This window comes from Hibiscus syriacus, unplaced genomic scaffold (genome assembly GCF_006381635.1).
Source record: "Hibiscus syriacus cultivar Baekdansim isolate YM2019G1 unplaced genomic scaffold, ASM638163v2 tig00002237_pilon, whole genome shotgun sequence".
NCBI classification, from domain to species: domain Eukaryota; kingdom Viridiplantae; phylum Streptophyta; class Magnoliopsida; order Malvales; family Malvaceae; genus Hibiscus; species Hibiscus syriacus.
In genome coordinates, this window is record NW_024061918.1 from 5,551,266 (window position 1) to 5,556,880 (window position 5,615).

Sequence of the window (5,615 nt, forward strand, 5' to 3'; positions counted from 1 at the left end):
CGTCGTAATCAGATATCTATTAAAATAAAATCAATATTCTATCAATACGAATAATATACTAATTACCTTATCAGATCAGAGATTTTTAACTTTTAGTTGAAATGTACACTTGACAACTCCGTAAAAAGACTTAATTCCTAGTCTTTTCACTTAAATTATTGCTCATCTAGACAAAGTATGCACTGCATTTTTAGTTGCATATATGTTATATTAGATTGTGATGGATAAGTTTTGCTTAGGCAAGATTTATTTGGTTTGACTGATGCTGCTGAAGAGAAAGGGTTGTTTGGGTTGTGTTTGTAGAGGAATCCTTCAGAGGAAGAAAATTTCAGTCGTGACAATGTAAAAGTGCAGAGGCCAACGGAACATATGAGAACGTGAGGAGCAAATTTATCTCACCAAGGTAAGATTTATTTGAGGAAGTCTGAAGCAGGTGTGGATAAACCACCTATGTCACACGTCAGTTGGATGACCTACTTCACGTGCAAGCAAGCCTCAATTATTCTGACAGCCGCCTTTCCTTTTTAAGTCCAGGCAATTAATAATGGCTAGTTAAGGAAAATCCAAAAGTAGACAAAGACTTAGGAGGTCTTTCCTTATAAATAACCAGCCGTAGTCACCAAAGAGGAGACAAGGAAGATGAGAGAAGAGCTTTACCTAAGGCGTGAGCAAACAACTGTAGTTCTTTCCCACTGTCTACCGACCAACCTTTCTTGGTGTCCTCCATAGCCAGACGATAGCAGAGCGGTGATTAGGCCTCGAGAGAGGGTGATCACCAAGGCAGGCGCGGTACTGATCAGGATTGTCGCGACAGATGCCTCAGTTTTGGGAGTCGTTCTTCCTTTGTTTTTAACTCTTTATCTATTTGGGGTTGTATTAAACGTTGAATCTTAGATGATCTTTGATAGCACAATGAATGCATTACTTGGTGTTAAACTTTGTTTTGCCTGAACAATATTTTTATGCTTATGAATGATGAAGTATGTTTCGCTTATGACTGTTTTGTTCATAGTTTAAATATTTTACCTTAGCACTGTAAGAGCATCGAGAGATAGCCTTGGGTTTTGGTAAAACATATCTTGGCATTGTAAGAGCATCGAGAGATAACCTTTTGTTTAGATAAGTGATTCTTAAATTCGAGATAATTAAGATAGATCAACGTGAGCAATGGAATGAATCCGGGATAGTGAAGTTCTAACTTGTCTACCTTAGAGATAAGGAGTGAGTTTTAAATGACTAAAAGGGATAGATGTTAGAGTAGGAGAGACTACGTCTATAGTTAACGCTGAGAGGTATTGCCATAGAAACCGTCTAAGAATACCTAGTAATCCTGTCGAGCAGTTTTAGTGACTCATAATAAGTCATTCTAAACTGAAAATATTTGTTGTCGAGACAATAGTTTAATATAAGTGCTCTGTGATACGTCTGAATATATGAGATTGTTTGCATTATATTTAAACCATCACTTGTTTTATTAGTATGCATATTAATTTTGCCTCAACCAAACTTTTCTGAAATCATTGAATCATTTTTCTTAGTTCATTAATATTAGTTCTTAGCATAATACTTAGTAAGACTTAGCTTGTGACATTAGTTCTAGTTGTGGTAAAAATATATTTCTAATCCAATCCCTGTGGAGACGATACTCACTCACTACTATATTACTTGCATCGATTGTGTATACTTGCATAGATTTTCTTGCCTTAGCATATATATTTACAAGCGATCAACACTTTTTGGCGCCGTTGCCGAGGACTGGAAACTGACGATATTTTTAGCCATATCAAGTTCTCTTTGTTACATTATATTAGTCTAATATATTTTACTATTTTCTTTTGTAGGTTTTAATTATTGCATGACCTTGCGATCTTCTGGTAAGTCTTTGGAACCATTCTACCCTAAAATTGAGCAATCACTCAGACAAAGGTTGCGTACCCAAAGAACCAAAGAATAGTCAAATCAATTTCAAATGCAACACAACATGAGAGATTTAGGAGATCCAGATGCAGCAATTAATCTTCAAGTTGTAAGACTAAGATCGATACAAGATCATTTGAACCCTATTCTCAATGACCTCAATCCAGGAATAGTGGCACCTGAGATCCAAGCCACTCATTTCGAACTCAAACTGGTGATGTTTAACATGTTAAACTCTATCGGACAATTTGGTGGTTCACCTAATGAAGATGCAAGATAACATGTTCGTGCTTTCCTTGAAGTATGCGACTCATTTTGGCAACAAGGAGTACATGAGGATGTGCTAAAACTGAAGCTTTTCCTTACTCCCTACACGATAGACCAAGATCCTGGCTCAGCAGAGTTCCTTCTGGCTCAATAGAGTCATGGGCAGACTTATGCATTTGTTTCCTACTATGATATAATATGCCCAATATGAACACTCAGCTTCGCAATGACATTGCTACTTTTCACCAAGGAGATGATGAATCAATGTACGAATGTTGGGATAGGTATAAAAGTCTACTTCGCAAATGTGTTAACCATGGATTTCATGATTAGACGCAAGTGGTAATGTTTTACAATGGAGTCAACACACCAACTCGAATTATGCCAGATGCCTCAGTGAATGGTACCTTACTAGAAAAATCACTCGAGGAAGCTTTTGACATCCTCGATAGGATAGCAAATAATGATTATCAATTTCCAAGTGCAAGATTGGGGACTGGCAGAAAAACATTAGGAGCTTATGAATTAGAAGGTAAAGATTCGGTAGCAGCTCAACTTTCAGCCATAACCAATATGTTGAAAATTTTACAACGTCCTAATGAGGTAAGAGAAGTCAAGGTGAGCAATAATGTATGCCTATTTTGTCACGGCAATCATCATGAGAGTGAATGTCCTGAAAACCATGAGTCAACCAATTTTGTGGGCAACTACAATCAGAATAATAACAACCCATATTCGAACACGTACAATCCTGGTTAGAGACAACACCCAAATTTTTCATGGAGTAATCAAGGGAACAGTAACAATCAAGCCACAAACTACAAGCCACAACAAAATAATTCTGACCATCAACATTTTCAGAATCAGCAGCCCTGGCAGAACAATAAAGGTATAGCTTCTTCCTCTAACACTAATTCGAATACTAATTCCTTGGAGTTATCTTTGTAGGAATTTATGGCATCGACAAAAGATTTCATGGCTTCCACAAAGACCTTGATGCACGAACACTCTGCAACAATTAAAAATCAAGGAAATTTGCTACAAAGCCAAGCAACGCTTTTGAAAAGCCATAGTTCATCTTTCAGAGCGTTGGAGAATCAAGTGGGATAAATTGCTACGGATTACATTCTCGCCCACATGGAAATCTCTCTAGCGTTACTGAAGTCACTAAGTATCATGGGAAGGAGCAATGTAATGTACTTACGCAAAGGAGTGGAAAATAAGTCAACCAAGATGACAAGTTTAGGGGAGAACACCTGGACAATCCTCGCCAAGTCGTAACACAACTGGATGATCAATCTGAGAATGTTGAATGAGAGGAAGTGTCTGAAGAGAAGGAAAGAAACAAAGGCTCCAAAGAGCATCGACCGGATAATAAAAAATTCATGGTCAAGGCCAGCGATTACTCAGCACCATCAGCAGTCGATGTGAGACCTCCACCACAATTCCCTCAACGGTTGAAGAAGCATGATGATGAAATCTTGTTTAATAAATTTGTTGATGTTATAGATCAATTGTGTATTAATGTGCCATTACTTGAAGCCATCGAGCAAATGCCATCTTATGCCAAGTATCTTAAGGAAATTGTTACAAAGAAAAGGAAGGTAGAACGTGTCACCACAGCAACAGAAATCTGTTCAGTAGTAAGCAAACTCCCACCAAAACAAAAAAGACCCTGGCAGCTTTATAATACCATGTTCCATTGGTAATGAATTCATAGGACGAGCTATTATTGATTTGGGATCAAGTGTAAACTTGATACCAAAGTCCATATTTATGAAGTTAGACGGGTATCACGCCCAGCCCACCTCAGTCATTCTACAGTTGGTTGATCAGTCTTATGTGCAACCCGACGGTAGAATAGAAGACGTCATAGTAAAAGTGGATAAATTCATATTTCCAGTAGATTTTCTCATCATGGATTGTGAAGCCGATGAAAACGCACAAATCATTATGGGACTCCCCCTCTTAGCCACCGGGAGAGTCCTTATAGATTGTGAAAAATGAGAATTCACCATGAGAGTAGGTGAGCAAAGCATCACTATCAATGTATTCAACTCCATGAAATATGTGGACAATTCAGATGAATGCCAATGCATTAACAAGATTGAAGAAAAGACAATCCTTGGACGAGGTGAATCCCAAAGGCTCGATGAATACAGTACATTGTACCATGAACCTATAACCGAGATACATGAAGCAAAACAATTTAGCCCAGACGAATTATTTTCAGAAGATGATCCTGAAAATCATGGCCTCGACCACAGAAATCTAAGCAATGAACATCCCGAAAACAATACCAATACAAGATGCGAAGGAAAGACAAAGGACCCATCGAGACTTCTTCATAACAGATCGGGTATAAAATTTGAACCCTTAGATTATGATGAAGTTAAATCTCATGAGTCATCTTCACAACATGCACCAAAGTTGGAATTAAAACTTTGCCATCACATTTGAAATATGTTTATCTTGGAGTTGATGAAACCCTACCAGTGATAATTTCTGCCAACCTAATCTCTGAAAAGGAGAATAATTTATTGAATGTCTTATCACAACGCAGGAAAGCTATAGGATGGAGATGGCAGACTTGAAAGGAATCATTCTGACCATATATATGCACAGAAATCAACCTTGAAGATAGCCATAACACTTCGGTAGAACCCCAAAGATGGCTCAACCCAATCATAAATAAGGTAGTCATGAAGGAAATTATAAAATGGATGAATATGGGAGTGATATATCCTATATCCGATAGTTCATGGGTCAGCTCAATACAATGCGTACCAAAGAAAGGTGGTGTGACCGTGGTTAAAAGCGAGCATGACGAGCTACTCACCACAAGAACAGTCACGGGATGGCGCATATGTATGGATTATAAGAAGCTCAACAAAGCCACAAAGAAGGATCATTTTCCCCTTATATTTCTCGACCAAATGTTGGATAGACTAGCGGAAAAAGCATTTTACTACTTCCTTGATGGATACTCGGGGTATAACCAAATTGCCATAGCACCGGAGGACCAAGAAAAAACAACTTTCATGTGGCCATATGGTACCTATGCATTTAGACGAATGCCATTTAGACTGTGTAACGCTCCAGCTACATTCCAAAGATGCATGATTACAATCTTTTCGGATATGGTGGAAGAGTGCATAGAAATATTTATGGACGACTTCTCCGTCTCGGGTGATGATTTTGACCGATGTCTCGGCAATTTATGGTGATGGAATGAATAGTGTTAGGTCACAAAATTTCATGCCATGACATCAAAGTTGACAAAGCCAAGGTGGATGCAATTGTAAATCTTTTACCACCTATTAATGTGCGAGGTGTACGTAGTTTCCTTGGACATGCAGGCTTTTACAGGCGGTTCATAAAAGACTTTTCACAAATTTCTAAACCCTTATGTCTTTTGCTTCAATAAAATC